The sequence below is a fragment of the Podarcis muralis genome, chromosome 3 (assembly GCF_964188315.1).
Source record: "Podarcis muralis chromosome 3, rPodMur119.hap1.1, whole genome shotgun sequence".
Classification (NCBI taxonomy): Eukaryota; Metazoa; Chordata; class Lepidosauria; order Squamata; family Lacertidae; genus Podarcis; species Podarcis muralis.
This window is the reverse complement of record NC_135657.1, coordinates 1,782,038-1,805,694: the sequence shown is the minus strand read 5'-3', so window position 1 is coordinate 1,805,694 and position 23,657 is coordinate 1,782,038.

Genomic DNA, 23,657 nt, shown 5'->3' with positions numbered 1-23,657 from the left:
TTGACTAGACCAGAAGCCCCATAATCTGGTCCAGTTAATTTCTCCCGTACAGTGGCAGGGATTCCCACAAGTCACACGCTAATGGAATTGCCTTTGAGAAGGGTGCAGAAGCTTCAGAATACGGAAGCCTGCTTTTGCGATAGTCCGATGTGGATCATCCGATCTCGTTGCACCTTCCTTGGCTCCCAGTGAACTATATGTAAACTCGTGCACCGGCTAAGGTCCTCAACTGAGGCCTCATCCTGCTTCCAACTAGGTCAGAAGAGCAGAGCAGGTTAGGAGAGCTCGGAACAAAGAGCTTCCTTCCTTCCTTTCCAGCATTTCAGTCTTGCCAAGGATGACAAAATAATAATAATAATAGTAACTTGGGGGGGGGGGGGACACAAAGGCATTGCAAAATACATAAATGGTGCAACAGCCAGCGAAGCTGGAAAACCAAAACAAGATAAATAAAACAGAAAAGAGCAATAACAGAACAGCAGAGCAGAGCAAAAATGAGAAAAACAAAAGCCAGAGATCTTTAATCATAAGAACTGATTAAAGTTCAAGACAAGAGCTGCCAAGAATAACGCTTTGACCAGGCACCCAAAATCAAAGAAAGAGCCAGCCTGTTTCTTGCACAGAGTTCCAGGGCCTGGGAGCCAACACTGAAAAGGCCTTCCCTTCATACCCTGCCCATTTTAGGGAGTGGCCCTGCCAGGGGTGCCAACTTGAATAAAATATTGGGGCAGAAACAGAATTAAAAAATTCCTTCCCGTAGCACCTTAGAGACCAACTAAGTTTGTTATCGGTATGAGCTTTTGTGTACATGCACACTTCTTTAGATACAATGTCTGAATATTCTTCAGATATTGGGGCAGGTAATGCAGATGGCGCTGTGGGTTAAACCACAGAGCCTAGGACTTGCCGATCAGAAGGTCGGTGGTTCGAATCCCCATGACAGAGTGAGCTCCCGTTGCTCGGTCCCTACTCCTGCCAACCTAGCAGTTTGAAAGCACGTCAAAGTGCAAGTAGATAAATAGGTACCTCTCCGGCGGGAAGGTAAACAGCGTTTTCGTGCGCTGCTCTGGTTCGCCAGAAGCGGCTTAGTCATGCTGGCCACATGACCCAGAAGCGGCTTAGTCATGCTGGCAATAGAGGAGGGAGAAAGGTTGTTTTCTGCTGCTCCAGAGAAGCGGACACGGAGCAATGGATCCAAACTACAAGAAAGAAGATTCCACCTAAACATTAGGAAGAACTTCCTGACAGTAAGAGCTGTTTGACAGTGGAATTTGCTGCCAAGGAGTGTGGTGGAGTCTCCTTCTTTGGAGGTCTTTAAGCAGAGGCTTGACAACCATATGTCAGGAGTGCTCTGATGGTGTTTCCTGCTTGGCAGGGGGTTGGACTCGATGGCCCTTGGGGTCTCTTCCAACTCTATCATTCTATCATTCTATGTACGCCGGCTCCCTCGGTCAATAAAGCGAGATGAGCGCTGCAACCCCAGAGTCGGCCACGACTGGACCTAACGGTCAGGGGTCCCTTTACCTTTACCTTTAAGCCCCACCCCACATAATCAATCACACACACCACTTGAATGGCAATGGCCATCAATTGGCGCCCCCTCAAATATTTTACTGGGGGAACCATAGGGACCTCAGCCCCTAGGAATTGGCTTCTATGGGCCCTGCCAACCAACTTCCTCCTCCTTCCTCTCTGCGTTGCCTTTACAGAAGGGGACCAAACTAGGATTAGAAGGCCCTGCCTGTTGTTGTCTCTAGCGCCACCTACTGTCAGGCTCCCTGCTTTCTGCCTTATGAGTCCCAATGGGTACCAGTCACCAAGGACCCTACAGCCTTGAGCCAAGCCAGATGATTGTGGTGTGGTAAATGGATGGGGGGGCCTGTTTCCACCTCCTCTGTGTTGACAAAGACATGGGCACGCTCCACCTGTGCCCACACCAGCAGGCCTCATGCGAATAAACCCCACATGGCTTCCGTGTACAGACATGGACTCTTCCGCTCAGCAGTTGCAAGGGCGAATGGGCTTCCAGGCACCTCCTCGCTCGACTCCCAGCTGCGAGCATCTGGCGAACAGCTCCCCGAAGCCCCAGGCTTCCCGGATGGGAAGCGGATGTAGAAAAAAGCGGAGTAGCCGCTGGACAGCAAATGATTTTCACATCCTCAGAGGAACACTGAGCCTTGTGGACAGGCCTTCGGAGGGTCTGTGCTGGGCAGCGTGAGCCATAAAGTCATTGAATCATAGTGACCCCAAAGGGAAACAGGCGGCGCTGTGGTCTAAACCACTGAGCCAAGGATTTGCCGATCAGAAGGTCAGCGGTTCGAATCCCCGCGATAGAGTGAGCTCCTGTTGCTCTGTCCCAGCTTCTGCCAACCTAGCAGCTCAGAAGCATGCCAGTGCAAGTAGATAAATAGGTACCACTGCGGCGGGAAGGTAATCGGCATTTCCATCACAGTGTCCTGTTGCGCCAGAAGCGGTTTAGTCCTGCTGGCCACATGGCCCGGAAAGCTGTCTGTGGACAAACGCCGGCTCCCTTGGCCTGAATGCAAGATGAGCACCGCAACCCCAGAGTCGCCTTTGACTGGACTTAGCTGTCCAAGGGTCTGTTACCTTTACCTTTAGTGACCCCAAGGGTCATCTAGTCCAACCCCCTGCAATGCAGGAATCTTTTTGCCCAACATGGGGCTCTAACCCACAACCTTAAGATTAACAGTCGCGTGCTTTACCGACTGAATATATTGGTGAACACAGCACCCAAAAATGCGTTGTTTCCAAAAACGTGTGCATGACTCAAAACTGTGTTTATCAGGGGACGTGCTCACTAAAATGCTGGTGGATTTGCATGAGATTTTCTTTCCTAAAAATTAAAACAAAACCCTCTCCAGAAATGTGCAGACCCAAATGTGAGACTGGGAGAATGAGGAACAGAGACAGCAGTCGTTGACAGATCCTTCCGTCCCTTCTGGAAAGGGCAAAGGCTAAGCCTACAAGGACCGAGGGAGAAGATTGAAAAGCATAACCAGAAATTAATACGCAGCAAAAGGGGGACCCAGAGGGGTTGTGGTCTGCGCAGGACGGCCTTTCGGCTGCCTTCTTCCCCCATCTGGCTTCATTCAGGAAGTGGGTCATTCTAATCTTTCAACCCGCATCCAATCTGTTGTGTTTTGGTGTGTGTTTTTTAGGCAGAAAATCAAACAATTTAGCCTCTGGAAAATTGGGAGCCCAGGGATGGGGGTGGGAGTGATCACCATGTGTTTATTTATCTGGAAATGCTTTTGTGATGCAACGCAAGCTCAGCCCACGATAAAATCACACCATCCTGACTTCTGACCAGTTCCCAGTTTGGGGGAGTGCCTGGGAATGGCCCAGCGGGACTTGGGTCTGATTGCCCTGAATTATAAAGGGGGGGGTGATGAAGGGAGAATAACAAGACTTATCCCAACAATAGGAGTTGATTTCACAACAGGTCGGATCTCTCTTGAAGACGTGGAGCAAGAAGCATTGAGGCTGCAGTCTTCCACACACTTACCAGGGAGTAACGTCTGCCTGCCCCACAAATCAGTGGCGCTACCTTCTGAGTAAGCATGCAGGGTGTCAGCTGGGCGGTGCGCCCAAATGTTACAAAGGAAGATGATAAAAATGAGCTAAGCATAGCCTGGCAAGTGAAGTTGGATGTTGATGTATTGCTTTGTTTTATTTATTGGAAATATTTTTATACAGTGGTACCTTGGTTCTCAAACTTAATCCGTTCCGGGAGCCCGTTTGACTGCCAAAACCGTTCAGAATCTGATTGGCTGCAGGAGCTTCCTGCACTCAAGCAGGAATGTTTGACTTCCAAAGAACATTTGCAAACCGGAACACACACTTCCGGGTTGCGGCGTTCAGGAGCCGATTTGTTCAGGAGCCAAGCCCTTCGAGTACCAAGGTACCACTGAATATTGTATTTTTAAATTGCAGTCTTCTTCTTCATCAGCCTGTTGTTCTTTAGTCGTTTAGTCGTTTCCGCCTCTTTGTGACCCCCTGGACCAGAGCATGCCAGGCACTCCTGTCTTCCACTGCCTCCTGCAGTTTGGTCAAACTCATGCTGGTAGCTTGGAGAACACTATCCAACCATCTCGTACTCTGTCGTCCCCTTCTCCTTGTGCCCTCCATCTTTCCCAACATCAGGGTCTTTTCCAGGGAGTCTTCTCTTCTCATGAGGTGGCCAAAGTACTGGAGCCTCAGCTTCAGGATCTGTCTTCAGGATTTGGTGTCATCAAATTTGCAGATGACACCAAACTGGGAGGGGTGACTAACACCCCAGAGGACAGGATCACACTTCAAAACGACCTTGACAGATTAGAGAACTGGGCCAAAACAAACAAGATGAACTTTAACAGGGAGAAATGTAAAGTATTGCACTTGGGCAAAAAAAATGAGTGGCACAAATACAAGATGGGGGACACCTGGCTTGAGAGCAGTACATGTGAAAAGGATCTAGGAGTCTTGGTTGACCACAAACTTGACATGAGCCAACAGTGTGACGCGGCAGCTAAAAAAGCCAATGCAATTCTGGGCTGCATCAATAGGAGTATAGCATCTAGATCAAGGGAAGTAATAGTGCCACTGTATTCTGCTCTGGTCAGACCTCACCTGGAGTACTGTGTCCAGTTCTGGGCACCACAGTTCAAGAAGGACACTGACAAACTGGAACGTGTCCAGAGGAGGGCAACCAAAATGGTCAAAGGCCTGGAAACGATGCCTTATGAGGAACGGCTAAGGGAGCTGGGCATGTTTAGCCTGGAGAAGAGGAGGTTAAGGGGTGATATGATAGCCATGTTCAAATATATAAAAGGATGTCACATAGAGGAGGGAGAAAGGTTGTTTTCTGCTGCTCCAGAGAAGCAGACACGGAGCAATGGATCCAAACTACAAGAAAGAAGATTCCACCTAAACATTAGGAAGAACTTCCTGACAGTAAGAGCTGTTCGACAGTGGAATTTGCTGCCAAGGAGTGTGGTGGAGTCTCCGTCTTTGGAGGTCTTTAAGCAGAGGCTTGACAACCACATGTCAGGAGTGCTCTGATGGTGTTTCCTGCTTGGCAGGGGGTTGGACTCGATGGCCCTTGTGGTCTCTTCCAACTCTATGATTCTATGATTCTATGTCCTTCCAGTGAGCACTCAGGGCTGATTTCCTTCAGAATGGAGAGGTTTGATCTTCTTGCAGTCCATGGGACTCTCAAGAGTCTCCTCCAGCACCAGAATTCAAAAGCACCAATTCTTTGGCGATCAGCCTTCTTTATGGTCCAGCTCTCACTTCCATACATCACTACTGGGAAAACCATGGCTTTAATTAGACGGACCTTTGTTGGCAAAGTGATGTCTCTGCTTTTTAAGATGCTGTCTAGCAGTGCTTTTCTTCATCAGCCTAGCAGTGCTTTTTTAAAAATGAAAGAGGCTGCAGTTTTGAGAGGAAGGGCATTAAAGGGGCATTTAACTTACCCCTCCAACCAGGGCTTTTCCTACTCAAAATCCCTCCTGCTTGCATTGCCAACTGCAGTCTCCCATTCCTACTCACTGGATCATCGCCTTGTCGTGGTGAGTGGGCTTGCACACTCCTATGACCCTTGTGAGCGAAGCCGTTGGGAATCTCGTACTCCCAGCAGGGTCACCCAAAGCAGTAAGGCCAAAGGGAAGGAGCTAGACAAAGAATGATCCAAGAAGTCCTCTTACTGGGCTACGAGTGATCGCCAAAGAAGAAGAAGCAGTCTCCCATGAGTGCGTTCCATTGAGCACAATGGAGGCCCCTGCTAAAGACTCCTGTCTCACATCTACTTTGCCCTTTGCTCTGCCACCAGGGCTACTCCAGAGTAAACTTCTACAGATAGGTAGCCTTGTGGGTCTGCCGTAGTCGAAACAAAACTTTGAAGTAGCTGTCTCATTACAAAAGAATTTCAGAAATAGACTGGAAAGAGAAGTTGCTGAATTGCAACTTATTACCAAACTTAAAACCATGGAGAGACCTGGTCTGAATAGAGACTTTGGATTCTTATCTCATTATACATGATAAAGCTATTTTTAGCCATCTCACCCCTTGCTTTTTCCTGTAAAACCAATTGCAGTTGTCAACAGGTTTACCACACCTATCAGCCAATCACCCATCTCCCACCACCCTTCTGAGTAATACCCCTCCCCACCCTCTCACTATATATAAGGGTCTGGTGACTTCTGTTTCAGTGTATCTGAAGAAGTGTGCATGCACACAAAAGCTCATAACAAAAACAAATTTAGTTGGTCTCTAAGGTGCTACTGGAAGGATTATTTTTTTCCATATCCCTGCATTTTTTGAAAGCAACACCTGGGCCCTGATTCTGAAGACAAAGAGAAGGAGGCCCAGCCCTTGTCTTAAGATGCTCCTGCAATGTGGAGGAGTGGGGCGAGATCCACAACGGAAAACAGGCACAAAATATCAAGCCCAACTTTTTCCTTTTTGTGGTCAAGTCACACATGTGTAGATCATTTGCTGGCCTTCCTTAAATGCACCAGATATTTGCTGACCAACCAAGCCACAGCTGTCCAGCTGGTATGCTATTTAAATCACAGAAATAAATTAAAAAAATTGCACAAGTTCTTGCCCAAGAATTAAACGGGCTTTTCTTTTTTAAAACCACCAACACTTCTGTTTCAGATACCTCCTTCTCCAGCTCCTCTTCTGCCAAAATCTTATTTGTTCCGTAGCCCTAAGCATGTGGCAAAATTAAGCAAAGGAAAGGAAGATGCAGAACAGCTGGAGGAAGACCCGTCCGTCCTTCCAGCAAGGATGTAAGAACCAAAGAACCAAAGAAGAACCTGGTGGATCAGGCCAATGATGACCCAACTGGTCCAGCACCATGCGCTCACAGTGGCCAAGCAGATGCCCCAAACAGAAACCCACAAGAAGGAGGACCTGGGCGCAAGAGAGGCATTCTCCCCTCTTGTGGTTTCCAGCAACTGGTGCTGTATTCAGACGCATTGCTTTCTCCAACTGTGAAGGGCAGAACTCAACCATCCTGGTTAGCAGCCATCAATAGCCATCTCCTCCTCCATGAATTTGCCTAATCCTCCTTATGGTGCTGGAGGAGACTCTTGAGAGTCCCATGGACTGCAAGAAGATCAAACCTCTCCATTCTGAAGGAAATCAGCCCTGAGTGCTCACTGGAAGGACAGATCCTGAAGCTGAGGCTCCAAGACTTTGGCCACCTCATGAGAAGAGAAGACTCCCTGGAAAAGACCCTGATGTTGGGAAAGATGGAGGGCACAAGGAGAAGGGGACGACAGAGGACGAGATGGTGGGACAGTGTTCTCGAAGCTAACAGCATGAGTTTGACCAAACCGCAGGAGGAAGTGGAAGACAGGAGTGCCTGGCATGCTCTGGTCCATGGGGTCACGAAGAGTCGGACACGACCAAGCGACTAAACAACAACAACAATAACAACAACAACAACAACAACAATATCCTAGTTCCTGAGTCCAGGTCACAGGCTCACCCTATTCATACACAAATACTCCCTTAAGACAGGATTTCCCAGCAAAAAGACATTGGAAGGCTTTCTCCATCTGCCTCCCTTCCTGCAGAGGAATATTTGAGGTCACTGGGAGAGTTGAAATGGCTCCAGGATCGCTCTATTCCAGACACATGGTTCATATATTTAGATATGTGTGCATTTATGAATATCTATTCTATATTTGAGACCTTAAAATTCTTGGAACAATGGCAAAGATTTGCCCACAGACAAAGGCAGAGGGCAGCAGCAGGGTTTCCAGAGAGGCCAGCTTTTCAGAGGCTGCTGGGTCAGGCTGGGGGCCCATCTGGTCTAGCATCCAGCCAGAGACTCCCCTGGAAAACCCACAAGCGGGACCCCATAACCCCTGCAGTGTTTTCTAGCAACTGGGATTCCAAAGTATTGTTCCGGTGGAAGCAGAGCAGAGCCATCTCCATTTGGAGCGGGAGCCTCAGTCGCCCTCGCCTTCCATCCCTGGCTGCTGGGGGTCCCTGAAATTTAATCCCTGTTTAGCAGGACTATCTCACTTCATCTGCCCACCTCCCCGGCCACATCCACCCCAGGCAGCCTGCCTGGCTCCAGAAAAGCCATGAAGGGCTGAGGAATTAAAACAAAGCTGCTCTCCACCTCCCCTTCTCCAAACACACAAAGACACACACACAAACACACACACAGAGAGAGACACACCCTGCATTTTGGGAGCAGCCAACAGCCGTGGGAAATAGCCAGGGTGCCGACTGCCTTCAAATCAAATGAAGGGTTGGATAAAACCACAACCGCCCCCCACTCCCCCCCCCCGGACTGGAAGAACTGTTCCAGCGAGTGGGGAGAGAGACCATTGCTGGATTTCCATTCTCCAAAGTAAATTGCCCAGCCTCACGCAATATGGCTTTTCTTTTCTTTTTTCCTTTCTTCTTTTTTAAAATATTTTTTCTTAGGAATTTCAACATAACAATTTATCAAAAATATAAATTGAACCCAACCAGAGACTTCCATCAGCTCCTCTCTCTGGTTTCTCAGCGCATATTATTCTCTGCATGTTATAAAATTGTAAAGATCCTCAGTTTGTCTATCTGTATATGACCAATACAGAGTTTGTGACTGTTGATTCAAAACCTGCCAAGGAGTCCAGGAAGTCCAGCTCTACAATTCTATTATTCTAACTCCTGGAGGTCACTGCAAGGTGACCAGCAGTTGTTGGATATCAAATCAATGCTGGACTTGTACAAATCCTCTCCTAAGGTGCTGGTCTTGACCTTTAAAGCCCTTTGTGGATTATGTTCCTCATATTTACGGGACTGTTAATTTTTCTTGTTTTTATTTTTACTTGCTTTGTTATTTTTTAGTATCGGGTCAGGTTTAAGGTGCTGGTTCTGACCTTTAAAGCCCTTTGTAGCTTAGGGCCCTCGTACTTACGTTGACCGCCTCTCCTGGTCTGCCCCGCAGAGGACCTTAAGGTCCATGAATAACCATAATTTAGAGGTCCCGGGCCCTAAGGAAGTCAGACTATCCTCCACCAGGGCCTTCTCAGTGATGGCTCCCACCTGGTGGAACGCTCTGTCCCAGGAGACCAGGGCCCTGCAGGATTTAACCTCCTTCCGCAGGGCCTGTAAGACAGAGCTATTCCGCCTGGCCTTTAATCTGAATTCAGCCTGATCTTTTATTTCCCTTCTCTTCTCTTCCCTCCCTCTCCCCTTTTTATGAAGATTACCCGCTCTGGGACCCCACAGCTAATTCTCCCCTGGTCTCCTCGCTGGCCCAAATAGGACTAACTTAGCCAGCTAGCCCTGGGGATCATCTAATGTTTATTGGATGGATTTTCCCCCTAAATTGATTTTTGAATTCTGAATTTATTGTTATTCACGTTTTATACTGTATTTTATGCTCTTTTTTGTTGCATCAATTAAGTGTTTTAAATTTGCTGTTAGCCACCCGGAGCCTGGTTTTCTGAACTGGGAAGGGTGGGGTATAAATAAAAAATTATTTATTATTATTATTATTATTAAACCTGTGAAACCACACTGGTACCACCGTTTGCCCACAGGAGTGGTGTGAACATGCCTCCGTTGCTAGCCCAGCTTGGAGTAATGCATTCTCCTCCTCTCCCCACTCCCCCCCCCCCCTGTGAACTAGAAAGCAAGCTCAGGAAGGAGGTTTCTGTGTCCCGTGACCAGGGAGAAATCATCTCCAGGATCCGAATGCTCAGGCACATTCTGGGGCGGAAGGAATCTCCCCTCTGAGCTCCATGGCCTGGTTTGCATTACGGAGAAGTTTGGCCGGGGGCCTTGTTGACTGGCGTCCAGGCGAGGTTTACACGCTACCCTGTGATTGTGGGAGAAAGGGAGCCATTCACAAGAAGAGCCTTGGAGGAGTTGGCATCTGCGGGGAGGAAGAGACAAGCCGCAGAACCACCAACGTGAAGGGCAGCGGGGCTCAGTGGTCATCGCCTGGCGGAGCTCTTGAATTCTCCGCAGTTTGGGCATCACAACTGTTATGTACCGAGTTGAATAGGATTTAGAATGCAGCAGTCTGATTGGTCCTAGAACAATAGGATCCAGAATGCAGCAGTCGGATTTGTCCTGGAACAATAGGGTCCAGAATGCAGCAGTCTGATTGGTCCTAGAACAATAGGATCCAGAATGCAGCAGTCTGATTGGTCCTAGAACAATAGGACCCAGAATGCAGCAGTCTGATCGGTTCTAAAACAATAGGATCCAGAATGCAGCAGCCTGATTGGTCCTAGAACAATAGGATCCAGAATGCAGCAGTCTGATCGGTTCTAAAACAATAGGACCCAGAATGCAGCAGTCTGATTGGTCCTAGAACAATAGGATCCAGAATGCAGCAGTCGGATTTGTCCTGGAACAATAGGGTCCAGAATGCAGCAGTCTGATTGGTCCTAGAACAATAGGATCCAGAATGCAGCAGTCTGATTGGTCCTAGAACAATAGGACCCAGAATGCAGCAGTCTGATCGGTTCTAAAACAATAGGATCCAGAATGCAGCAGCCTGATTGGTCCTAGAACAATAGGATCCAGAATGCAGCAGTCTGATCGGTTCTAAAACAATAGGACCCAGAATGCAGCAGTCTGATTGGTCCTAGAACAATAGGATCCAGAATGCAGCAGTCGGATTTGTCCTGGAACAATAGGACCCAGAATGCAGCAGTCTGATTGGTCCTAGAACAATAGGATCCAGAATGCAGCAGTCTGATTGATCCTAGAACAATAGGACCCAGAATGCAGCAGTCTGATCGGTTCTAAAACAATAGGATCCAGAATGCAGCAGCCTGATTGGTCCTAGAACAATAGGATCCAGAATGCAGCAGTCTGATTGGTCCTAGAACAATAGGATTCAGAATGCAGCAGTCTGATTGGTCCTAGAACAATAGGATCTGGAATGCAGCAGCCTGATTGGTCCTAGAACAATAGGATCCAGAATGCAGCAGTTTGCTTGGTCCGCAGGAGCCACCCAATCCAACTCCAGGTGGAAGTGAATCTGCTACCTGATTGGCCTACAGGAGAATCCCAGAATTATCCAATCACGTGCGGCCCATTGTGAAAATAATGTATATAAGGCAGACATTTTGGGGGAACTTCCATTCCTCCTCACCACTATGAGCTGAATAAAGAGCATGAAATCAACACTAGACTCCAAGTAAGGTAAAGGTAAAGGGACCCCTAACCATTAGGTCCAGTCGTGGCCGACTCTGGGATTGTGGCGCTCATCTCGCTTTATTGGCTGAGGGATCCAGCATACAGCTTCATGTGGCCAGCATGACTAAGCCGCTTCTGGCGAACCAGAGCAGCGCACGGAAACGCCGTTTACCTTCCCGCCAGAGTGGTACCTATTTATCTACTTGCACTTTTGAAGTGCTTTCAAACTGCTAGTTTGGTAGAGGCAGGGACTGAGCAACGGGAGCTCACCCCGTCGCGGGGATTTGAACCGCCGACCTTCTGATCGGAAAGTCCAAGGCTCTGTGGTTTAATCCACAGTGCCACCCGCGTCCCAATGAAGGAATAGTTCCTTGGCCCAGACATCCCATGTGTTTACTGGATGATGATGCCTCATTTTTTGTGCTTGCTTCGATTTCCGAGCGGTGGCACACTTTTCTGGCTCCCTGCGACAGGGGCTGGCCCCTGTTCACAGCCAGGAGCTCTGCTTATCTGTGCTTGGCTCTTGTTATGTACTGAGTTGAATAGGATCCAGAATGCAGCAGTCTGATTGGTCCTAGAACCATAGGACCCAGAATGCAGCAGTCTGATTGGTCCTAGAACAATAGGACCCAGAATGCAGAAGTCTGATTGGTCCACAGGAGCCACCCAATCCAGCTCCAGGTGGAAGTGAATCCGCAACCTGATTGGCCTACAGGAGAATCCCGGAATTAGCCAATCACGTGGGGCCCATTGTGTCAATAATGTATATAAAGCAGACATTCTGGGGGAACTGCCGTTCCTGCTCACCACTATGAGCTGAATAAAGAGCATGAAATCCACTCTTGACTCCGAGTATATTCAAGCTCTGTTGGCTTCCAAGGCTGGGCCAGGAGAGGAGAAGGCTTAAGAGCTTGTTTTGGTTGGGTTTGTAAGTGGAGGTTTGGCACGCAACTGTGAAAAAAACCGGCAAGAGCAGCCGCCTCTCTGGGAAAAGAGCCCAGCACCTCAGGGCAACCAAGTGACTCACAGCCATGAGGGGTCCTCTTGCAAAACAGGGCAGGGAGAAGAGGACAAATTGCCATCTTGCTTGGGTTACAGGAACGTGGCAGGCCTGTCATGGGACACCAGGAGACAGCTGAAGTCAGCAGCAGCGGCAAGTTAGCGGTCCGTTGAAGACCTGTGTCTTGGGAAGCCAAATCACAGCTGTCACAGGCTCTGAGATCCAGGCGTAGCAGGAGGTAGCTGTGTGCCAGATTTGGTGGGGCGAGAAAGCCTGGGTGGTTGGGAGGCAGGCGAGAAGGTATAACACAGTGGCATGGAAAATAGAACTGCCAATATCTTCATGGTCCTCCTTGTGGTGCAGCAATAAAAAGGACAGCCCATTTGCAAAGCTAAGCAGGGTTAGGTATGGTTTCAAATTGGATGGGAGAATGCGAGTTGAGATTTCTGCATTGCAGGGGGATGGACTAGATGATCCGAGGGGTCTGCAGTTTGGGAGAGTCAAAATGGCTTCAGGATTGTTCTCCTGTATGTTCCTGGGCTCCATGATCACTGCAGAGGGTGACAGCAGTCACAAAATTAAAAGACGCCTGCTTCTTGGGAGAAAAGCAATGACAAACCTGGACAGCATCTTAAAAAGCAGAGACATCACCTTGCCAACAAAGGTCTGTATAGTTAAAGCTATGGTTTTCCCAGTAGTGATGTATGGAAGTGAGAGCTGGACCATCAAGAAGGCTGATCACCAAAGAATTGGTGCTTTTGAATTCTGGTGCTGGAGGAGACTCTTGAGAGTCCCATGGACTGCAAGAAGATCAAACCTCTCCATTCTGAAGGAAATCAGCCCTGAGTGCTCACTGGAAGGACAGATCCTGAAGCTGAGGCTCCAAGACTTTGGCCACCTCATGAGAAGAGAAGACTCCCTGGAAAAGACCCTGATGTTGGGAAAGATGGAGGGCACAAGGAGAAGGGGACGACAGAGAACGAGATGGTGGGACAGTGTTCTCGAAGCTACCAGCATGAGTTTGACCAAACTGAGGGAGGCAGTGGAAGACAGGAGTGCCTGGCGTGCTCTGGTCCAGGGGGTCACAAAGAGTCAGACATGAATAAACGACTAAACAACAACATCCTATCTCGACTCAGTCTCCTCTTTTCCAGGCTAAACATACCTAACTCCTTCAACCGTTCCTCATCAGGCTCGGTTTCCAGGCCCTGGATCCTCTTGGTTGCCCTCTTCTGCACACCTTCCAGCTTGTCAACATCCTTCTTAAATTGTGGTGCCCAGAACTGGACACAGGACTCCAGGTGGGGTCTGACCAAGGCAGAATAGAGAGGGACTATGACTTCCCTCCCGCAGTGGAAGACAGGAGTGCCTGGCATGCTCTGGTCCAGGGGGTCACAAAGAGTCAGACATAACTAAACAACAACAAATTAGAATTCCTGTAACATTAGGTTGTCAAGAGCTGCTTTGGACCTGCTTCTGCCATGGAAAAGTGGGATACAAATAAACCCAGGTTGCTGCCTCTGGCTGGCCTTCCCTCGCAGGTGCTTTGGAGTCCATGTGGCCGTGCCTGCTTCAGGGTCATGCCAGGGCAGAGGAGGGGCGAGCTGGCAAATACCCCAGCCGCTTCCTCTCTCCCAAACAACTGCTCTCCCCACGCAGAGCTGCAGACCAAGCCAGGGGCCTCTTTCCCATGAACTCCTGGAAGCCCTCCAGGGTGCAATGGCAGGGAGAGCAAATCTCCGTTGGGAAGGAGAAAGGGGGGGGCAGAGGCACTCCAACAACAAACCGTGGGGTGGAAGTAGAAAGAGGGTCTCCAAGCCCTCCCAGAAGAGGACATCAGATCGCTGTAGGGCAGCTTGCAGCTGCCTGTCTGACAGGCCACTATTTGTGGGCGGCAGCTCCCGACATTTATTTTTTGAAATAACTTTTCTGCGGGGATGGAAATTCTGCTAAGGTAGCACATTATGGTTGTTAATATAGGGAGGAGGAGAGGCTGGCAAGGGAGCGGAGGGACTGCGGAGTAGAATTTCAATCACGTTAGCAGAAAACCTCGAAAAGTCAACTTGTTTTCTGCTGCTCTGGAGGGTAGGACCTGGTCCAGCAGAGTCCGGTTACGAGAAAGGAGGTTCTGACTAATTGTTAGGAAGGCGGCAAAAGCTGTTTTGCAGTGCAATAGATCGCCTCTGAAGGTGGGGGCCCTCTGGCAGGGGTCATTCCTGCATTGCAGGGGGTTGGACTAGATGACCCCTAGGGGTAACCTTCTGTGATAGGAATTTTGAGGTCTTAGATATATGTTAAATGTTCATAAGTGTACCAACCAAGCATGTACGTAGATCAGCACAGGAAGACCGACCTGGAACCATTTTTGATTCCCAAATGTTTTCTCTGCCAGGTCAAAGGAAAATGGAAAAGCCTCCCCATTGCCTTTTCATTCACAAATCCTGTCTTAATGGCACATTTAAGATATGAATAGAGAGTGAGCCTGTGACCTGGCTCAGGAACTAAGTATTTATCATTACAAAAGACTGGCCAGGCTCCCCAGGCAATCCAATCAAGTGACCATTAAACAGGTAACCTGGCAGACAGGAGGTAAACAAAGCACTCAGATTTCTGCTGTAAACCGCCCTTTCTGTGATGTATGTATGATGTATCTGAGGGTGGTGGTCTTGAGCTACACCCCTTTTGTGATGTATGCATGATGTATGGAGGGGTGGTCTTGAGCTCCAGGGCAAGGAATTTAAAATGTCTATATAAGGCCTTGCATGCCATTGTTCTGGGTTCCTCCTCCCTCCTGCATAAGTGAGGACCCTGTTGCAACAGATCAATAAAGATCAAGCTTCCTAGATGCTTTGCTTGTCATTATTCTCTGGTTGGCCTCTGTTATTTTCTCCTACCAATAGGGAACCTACCTTAGGACTCTATATGGGCTCTTGGATACCCATAAGGGGAAAAAAGAGCAGATCTTTGTTTACAACACTTCCAATTCTAGGATTCTGTGATTCTATGAAAAATCAGACAGGTGGCATCATCTGACAGCAGGCCAAAGATGGTGGCTGTTGAAGGCTCTGGGCTGGAGCGCTGAGCTCCTCAGCGTCACCTCCCAGCATAGCTGTCAACTTTCAGACTTGAAAATAAGGGATCAGCAGCCTCACTTGTCCCAGGGACAGTCTACGGGATATCTAACAATCCGGGATAGCAGCGGGAAGCAGCGGGAAATGGCGCTGGAATAAAGGAATTTCCTGCAAAAAAGGGGAAGGTTGACAGCTATGCCTCCCAGCTCCAGGCCGGCTGATGGAGTAGGCGATCTCCTTGTTTTCCTCCTCTGAGTTGCTGTAGAACAGACTTTCCCCGTGGAAAGCCCTCCAGGTGTTTTGGATGCATCAGGCTCAGCCAGTCATTGGCAGCTGCTCTGGAGAGCAACCCAGTTCCAGATGCAGGAACCCACTTGCAGGCTCTTCTTATGTCCTTATGAAGGAGCGTCCACCATCTTCTGAGGTCACCCATTCCACTTGTTTTTCAGTGGGACTAGAAACAAACTCTGCACATGCTCAGAGAGGCCCAAAGTTACTGCGCAGCACAGTTCCAGGACTTCAGCTCCAGCCTCAGGAACCAGTTTCGGGGCCTAGACCCGCTTCTCCCATGGCCACCCTCTTGTAGGGTTGCCGTATTTCAAAAAGTAAAAACCAGGACACCCCGGGAAATCCCAGACGTTTAGCAGCCCTACCCTCTGGCCTCTTGCGCTGCCTTATCCCTGAACCCTCCAGATCCACTTAACCTTTTCTCTCGGCCTCCTCCCCCTTTGCTGAAAGGCTCCTTGTGTTTTCGGGAGGCTGGCAAAAGCGCCTCTTGTGGAAAAGTTACTTTGTCATCAGAACCAGGCCTGCCAGCGGCCCCAACAGCTGGGGAAATGTTGACCTTGGCCGGCAAGGCTGGAGCGAATGTAAACCCGAAAAGACCGCTGCCCTCGGACACCCCTCCCTCCCGCTGAGCCAGCGATGCAAAGTCTGAGTTGGCTGAAGGAGGGCTGGGCACCACCCGCCGCTCTCTGACCCTGGGACGGGAACCTTTTGTCCCTTCAGGGGTTTTCGTGAAGAGTTGACAGCACACCTGCTTATTGCAGGCCATCACACCGTTTGGGAGAGATTAAAACACAGTCAACCTTGTTATATGAAAAACCTGTTCCAAAGCTCAACAACTTCAACCCTAAAAGAAAGCTCAACTTTGGTTAGCCCTTCGGTTGGCACTCACGGCCCTTCACTTCGTCAAATCTGGCCCCTCTTTGGGGAAAAATTGGACACCACTGCCTTATGGGGTACCCAAGAGCCCGTACAGAGTCCTTGTGTAGGTTCCCGGTCAGTAGGAGAAAATAACAGAGGCCAACCAGAGCATATTGAGAAGCAAAGCAGCTAGGAAGCCTGATCTTTATTGATCTGTTGCAACAGGGTGCTCCCCTCACACGCAGGAAAGGCGGATGACCCAGAACCAAGGTGTGTCCGTCCTTATATAGACATTTTAAATTCCCTGCCCTGGAGCTCAAGACCACCCCTCCATACATCATACATACATCACAGAAGGGGTGTAGCCCAAGACCACCCCCCAGATACATCATACCTACATCGCAGAAAGGGCGGTCTAAAACAGAAATCTGAGTGCGTTGTTTATCTCGTCTGACAGGTTACATGTTAATGCTCACTTGATTGGATACCCTGGGGAGCCTGGCCAGTCTTTTGTAATGATAAATACCTAGTTTCTGAGCCAGGTCACAGGCTCACACCCTATTCCTATCTTAAATGTGCCCTTAAGACAGGATTTGTGAAGGAAAAGACCTTGCAGAGAAAACATTTGCTCAGTTTGGGAATCAAAAATGGTTTCAGGTCGGTCTTCCTGTGCTGATCTATGTACGTGCTTGGTTGGTACACTTATGAACATCTAACATATATCTAAGACCTCAAAATTCCTATCACAACATCAATCAGGTTTTTTGCGGACTGACGTTTGTTCCAATTCATTGGTAAACAACACAGGACAAGTGGAAGTGGAAGGTATAACAAGGGTCCGTGTTTTGCAACCTTGTATTGTTTTTTACCATTATACTTATGCCGTAAATGGTTCCGCTTTGCTACCTTTGACACATTCACATACCTGTGGTTTATTTATTTTGGTTGCATTGTATGTCTGTATTTGTTCAGTGGTGATCTCCAATTGTATGTTGGGCTTTGGTTGGACGCCACCTCCGATCTCTGCAGGGCTGTGGCAGAGAATCAAGACACAGCGGAGGAGGCTGTCATAGGTTTAAGAAATAGGAGATCAATTCACACATTCACACCTGAATTTAGATGGAGGTGTTTCAGACCTTGCAGCCTGGCAGAAACACCGCCTTGCGCCTAAGACTGAGGGGGGCCAGCATGCATTTGAGACTCCCCTCTTCCATGTGTTTAACCATTTGTGCATACCAAACTGCATAAAAATTCTCAAGCTTTTTTTGCCCTCACTATATTGTAAGTAACGGTAAGGATTTTCAGGTTCCAGCCATTGCTATCCTAGCAGCTGGAGGCGCAGGTCAATTCTGTGTCCAGGGCAGCTGTTTACCAGCTCCATCTGGTATGCAGGCTGAGACCCTTCCTGCCCACAGACTGTCTCGCCAGAGTGGTGCATGCTCTGGTTATCACCCGCTTGGAGTACCGCAATGCGCTCTATGTGGGGCTACCTTTAAAGGTGACCCGGAAGCTACAACTAATCCAGAATGCGGCAGCTAGACTGGTGACTGGGAGCGGCCGCCGAGACCACATAACACCGGTCCTGAAAGACCTTCATTGGCTCCCAGTACGTTTCCAAACACAATTGAAAGTGTTGGTGCTGACCTAAATGGCCCTAAACGGCCTCAGCCCAGTATACCTGAAGGAACATCTCCAGCCCCATCATTCGGTCCAGCGCTGAGGTCCTTCAGGTGGTTCCCTCACTGCGAGAAGCAAAGCTACAGGGAACCAGGCAGAGGGCCTTCTTGGTAGTGGCACCCACTCTGTGGAACACCCTCCCATCAGATGTCAAGGAAATAAAAAAACTACAGTCGTAAATCATGTTACGTTTGCTTCAGGTTGCAAGCTTTCAGGTTGCGTCCCACAGTGACCTGGAATACCGGAAAGGTTTACTTCCGAGTTTCACTGCTTGTCACAAAATGACATCACACGCATGCGCAGAAGCGACGAATCACGACTTGCGCATGTGCAGACGCGGGTTGCGTTTTTTTCAGGTTGCGAACAGGCCTCCAGAACGGATCCTCTTCGCAACCAGATGTACCACTGTATCTGACTTTTAGAAAACATCTGAAGGCGGCCCTGTTTTGGGAAGTTTTTAAGGTTTGGTGTTTTTGATATTCTGTTGGGAGACACCCAGAGTGGCTGGGGAATATATTATCATTATTATTATTATTATTATTATTATTATTATTATTATTATTAAACCTGCTCCACTCTTCTGTGTTTCTGTGATTCATTTCAGATTGGCACACATCATCACAGAGCCGCTGTGTGGGTCTTGCTCCTTCAGCCAGCTCAGAGGTGATGAAGGCTACAGCTAGGGCTGGACGGAGCCCAGGTGCTGACTCAGCCATCCGAGGGGATGAAGAAGGAAGGAAGGAAAGGCCATGAACTGATGCATTTGGGTCCAAGACATGAGGCAGAGTAACCTCACTTGGCCCTGAGGAAGAGAGTATGGGGTGGGGAACTGGGACAGATCAGGCTGCCTGCCTGATTTTTCATAGAATCATAGAACTGTAGAGTGGGAAGGGATCCCTGAGGGTCATCTAGTCCAACCCCCTGCAATGCAGGAATCTCAACTAAAGCATCCATGGCAGATGGCCATCCAACCTCCTATCTCAGCCTAATCTACCTCATAGGGTTGTGGGGAGGAGTAGGAGGAATTTTATATACCTCTTTGAGTTCCTTAGAGGAAAGGTGTGGCCAAAATGCAATAAAATAAATAGTATGTGGACTTTAGGAAATGTAAATTGAATATTCCGTCACTCATTATTGAGGGGAAGTGCGTGGAACAGGTCTCGGTGTTTCAATTTCTGGGAATGGAGTTGAGAGATGACCTAACCTGGGGAGAAAACAGCAAAGATGAGAGCACAGGAGAGGTTATATTTTCTGAGAATCCTCCAGAAAAGCAATCTCTCAAAGGACCTGTTGATGGCATTTTACCATTGTACTGTTGAGAGTGTATTAACTTACGGTCTGAGTGTGTGGTTTGGGAGCTGCACGGTCAGGGAAAAAACAATGCTGTCCAGGCTTGTAAAGACTGCGGAGAGAATTATTGGGTGCACTCTTCCCACCTTGGATCAAATCTACGCTTCCAGGTGCCATAAGAAAGCTGCAGAGATAGCGCAGGACAGTGCGCACCCCAGAAATGATCTCTTTCAGCTTCTGCCTTCTGGAAGAAGGTACAGGGTTATAAAGACTAGGACTAGCCGCCTGAGAAACAGTTTCTATCCAAATGCGATTTTGGTTTTAAACGCAGTGTAAGGACGCGGGTGGCGCTCTGGGTTAAACCACAGAGCATAGGATTTGCCGATCAGAAGGTTGGCGGTTCGAATCCCCGCGACAGGGTGAGCTCCTGTTGCTCGGTCCCAGCTCCTGCCAACCTAGCAGTTCAAAAGCACGTCAAAAGTGCAAGTAGATAAATAGGTACCGCTCCAGCGGGAAGGTAAACGGTGTTTCCGTGCGCTGCTCTGGTTCGCCAGAAGCGGCTTAGTCATGCTGGCCACATGACCCGGAAGCTGTACGCCGGCTCCCTAGGCCAATAAAGCGAGATAAGCGCCGCAACCCCAGAGTCGGCCACGACTGGACCTAATGGTCAGGGGTCCATTTACCTTTACCTTTAAGGAGTCTCTATGGGAGTATATTGTAAATATACTCTATGGGAGTATACTAAAAGGGAGTATATTTAAAGTGGGGTATCAAGAGTTTTTAGAGGGCTAACCAGGTTGGGATAGCTGGGATAGCAGGCTTGTTGGTTTTGAATTTCTGATGTGGATTTTATTTTATTTTTCAATTTCGTTGTTCTGGGACAATGACAATAAAGAGTATTGTATCATATACAAGACATCTGCACAGCAGTCTCTGCAAGGTCGGGCCAGTCTTCGGACCACCGTCCTGCCTTTCTGAGCTTCGCAGGCACCTGGTTGGCCACGGTTAGAAGACGGATCATTGGGCCTGATCCAGGAGGCCCTTTTGAGGTCCTGAGGTTATTATTAGGAGGCCCAGCCAAGGACTGACAGAGGCCTCCCACGCCGGCTGGGCAGGAAGCCGCTAAGCGAGCCAGGAGGCATCATGAGACCAGCAGAAGGAAAGACTCACGATGTTCTGCAGATCCCTCCAGAACAAGCAAGAGGAGAAGGCGAGGAAGTCCCCACCCAGAAGTGTCTTCTCTGGGCAGCTGGCTGGTGGGCACTTGCCAGCCAGTCTGGAAAACAAAAACTGCTCCAGGCAGGGACAGCATCCTGCAAGCTCTGAACTGGGAAAAGGAACCAAAGCGGAGGACTGGACTCTCTGCACAACCTTCGGCCGTTGGAGACAGTGGCTTCACAAGGCCAGCAGTGATCTGATCATTTGTCTGCTGCATCAAAGGTGTGCTTGTGTTTCGTTTGTTCCTTAAGAAGGTAAGAAGACTGGTGGATCAGGCCAGTGGTCCCTCTAGTCCAGTGTTTTGTCCTCACAGCAGCTGACCAGGCGCCTGTCCGAAAGTAGTGTGATAGGAATTTTGAGGTCTTATATGTTAAATGTTCATAAGTGTACCAACCAAGCACATACACAGGAAGACCGACCCCAAACCATTTTTGATTCCCAAACTGACCAAATGTTTTCTCTGCAAGGTCAAAGGAAAATGGAAATGTCTTTTCCTTCACAAATCCTGTCTTAAGGGCACATTTAAGATTTGAATAAGGTGTGAGCCTGTGACCTGGCTCAGGAACTAAGTATTTATCATTACAAAAGACTGGCCAGGCTCCCCAGACAATCCAATCAAGTAAGCATTAACAGGTAACCTGCCAGACAGGAGATAAACAAAGCACTCAGATTTCTGCTGTAGACCACCTTTGCTGTGATGTAGGTATGATGTGTCTGGGGGATGGTCTTAGGTTACACCCCTTCTGTGATGTATGCATGATGTATCGAGGGGTGGTCTTGAGCTCCAGGGCAGGGAATTTAAAATGTCTATATAAGGCCTTGCACGCCTCTGTTCTGGGTCCTCCTCCTTTCCTGCGTGTGAGGGGAGCACCCTGTTGCAACAGATCAATAAAGATCAAGCTTACGAGCTGCTTTGCTTCTCAATATTCTCTGGTTGGCCTTTGTTATTTTCTCTGACTGAAGGAAGGTGAGGACAGGTGACCCCACCTAGGCCCGAAGTCACCCCCCCCCCCAAAGCAGGCTCAAAGCTTCTCAAAATCATTTTCTCAGCAGCTAAGCATCTGCTCATTTGCTCTGCTGTTGCAAGGCAAAACCGTTACTTTTTATCAGCACAAGGCGGCTTCAAAAAGCTAATGAATAGACTCTGTCAGAGCAGGCCTGAGAACTGAATCTTATCTCATTCGGTTGCAACATCTTGGACACGCTGAACCACCAGGGCTCCTCGACCCCTTGGCTCTCACTCCCCTTTCCTGGGAAGGGCGCCAAGGAGTCCAAAAGAGTCCCAAGACAGCTTTCTGTTCATGCTCAGAGGAACTCATGGGCAGGACTCTGGGAGGAGGAGGAGAAAGGGGGAGGGAACTGGAAGGGGAATATATGCTCTGTGCACATGACTGTGAACTCGTGCATGCTTTTTGTGAGTTATCACACTTGCTCCTTCTACCAGTTCATGGATGGTAGAAATAAAAGCTTTTTCTCCGAAACTATTCCTTGAGTGTCTGTTGACTCCCATTTTCCCTTTCCCGGGCACAATATTTTTCCCACCCGAGGGCAAAGCCTCATAAGGCTACACTACCAATAGGGAACCTACGTAAGGACTCTCTATGGGCTCTTGGGTACCCCATAAGGGGAAAAGGGCAGATTTTTGAGTTTACAACTGTAGCAAGCAGGATGCAACCATAGAGGCACTCTCCTTACCTGAGTGCAACTGGTGCTCAGAAGCATTGCCTAGCCATCAATAGCCATATCTTCCCTGAAGTTGCCTGATGCTATCTTAAAGCCAGCCAGGTTGGTGGCCATTGCTGCCTCAGAATTATTATTATTGAACAGATTCAGTAACAGCAAAATTATTAGGGGGTGGAGAAGAATCTGATCAGTTTACTGCAAGAGAAGTACACAAATCTGGCCTTTTTCTAAGTTTTTAAAGATAGATGTAGCTTGACAAACATTTCATTAGCCCAGATGACTTTCCACAGCATGGTTTCCCTTTGCTGCATGACACGGCTCTGATTGTGAACTCGGGTTTACGTCTGTGGGCTTATACATGGTGTCTCTGTCTCCCGCTGGCTTTGCAGCAGTAGCCATCGCTGAGTTTATTGCCTTTAAATGTTTTGAGCTTCCTTGTGGCAACAGGATGGGGAAATCTGGATTATTTCATTTTCTAAAGAAGAAGCCGAGCCTGGCTTACCGCATCTCTAGATCTAAGAAAACAAAACAGAGCAAAACAAGAGCTTTGTTTGAAGTGATGCAGCCCCAATTATGGGTGATTCACGTTGTGCAATTTATTTTATTTGTGCAGTGAAGAGCCTCAAATGTTGTGGCCTGTGTTTTTGCAAGTTATGCAAACAGCTTCCCTGAAACTGCTAGGAGCTCGTGGAAAAACAAACCCTTCCTCGTCTTGCAAAGCACACACCGTGAATCAAAGGATACGGATCTAAGAGTTTACCAAGAGCTCCACCTACGTGGGGCTGGAGCTCTGTACATGCCTCCCAAGCTACTGGATTCCCTTAGGTCCACTCTGTGCAACGGGTATGAGCTCCAGTGTGGAGTCGTGGCGATGGCATCAGAGTGGGACCTGGGAGAGACCACGGTTCGAATTCCCACGCAGTCATGATGCTCACAGGGTGACGTTGGCGGCCAGCCGTGGCCTCTCAGCCTCACCAACCTCACAGGGTTGTCGTGAGGATTCAATGAGGAGGGGGAGAACCAGGACCAGGGGTCGGCAAAGTTTTTGTGGCTTGGGCCGGTTCACAGTCGCGCAGACGCCATGGTGGGCCAGAGTGCGCGCACACACATGCGCAAACGCTATTTCTGGCGCTCCTTCCGGTGTGCGCAGCTTCCCATTGGCTGCAGGAGCTTCCAACTTGGCTGGCTTAAAAAAAAAAAAAGGTTAGACTAAATATCTTGTGAAAAGAACTGGTCTTATATATGATCTGGGAAGCACAAACAGAAATTGTAACTCAATGGAAAAGAGCCCAAAATCTTACACCAGACACATGGTACCGTTCACTCTGGAAGAGCTATAATGAAGAAAGCCATGCATAATTTGAGAATGTCCACACTCGTATTTATGTGATCTGGAATTC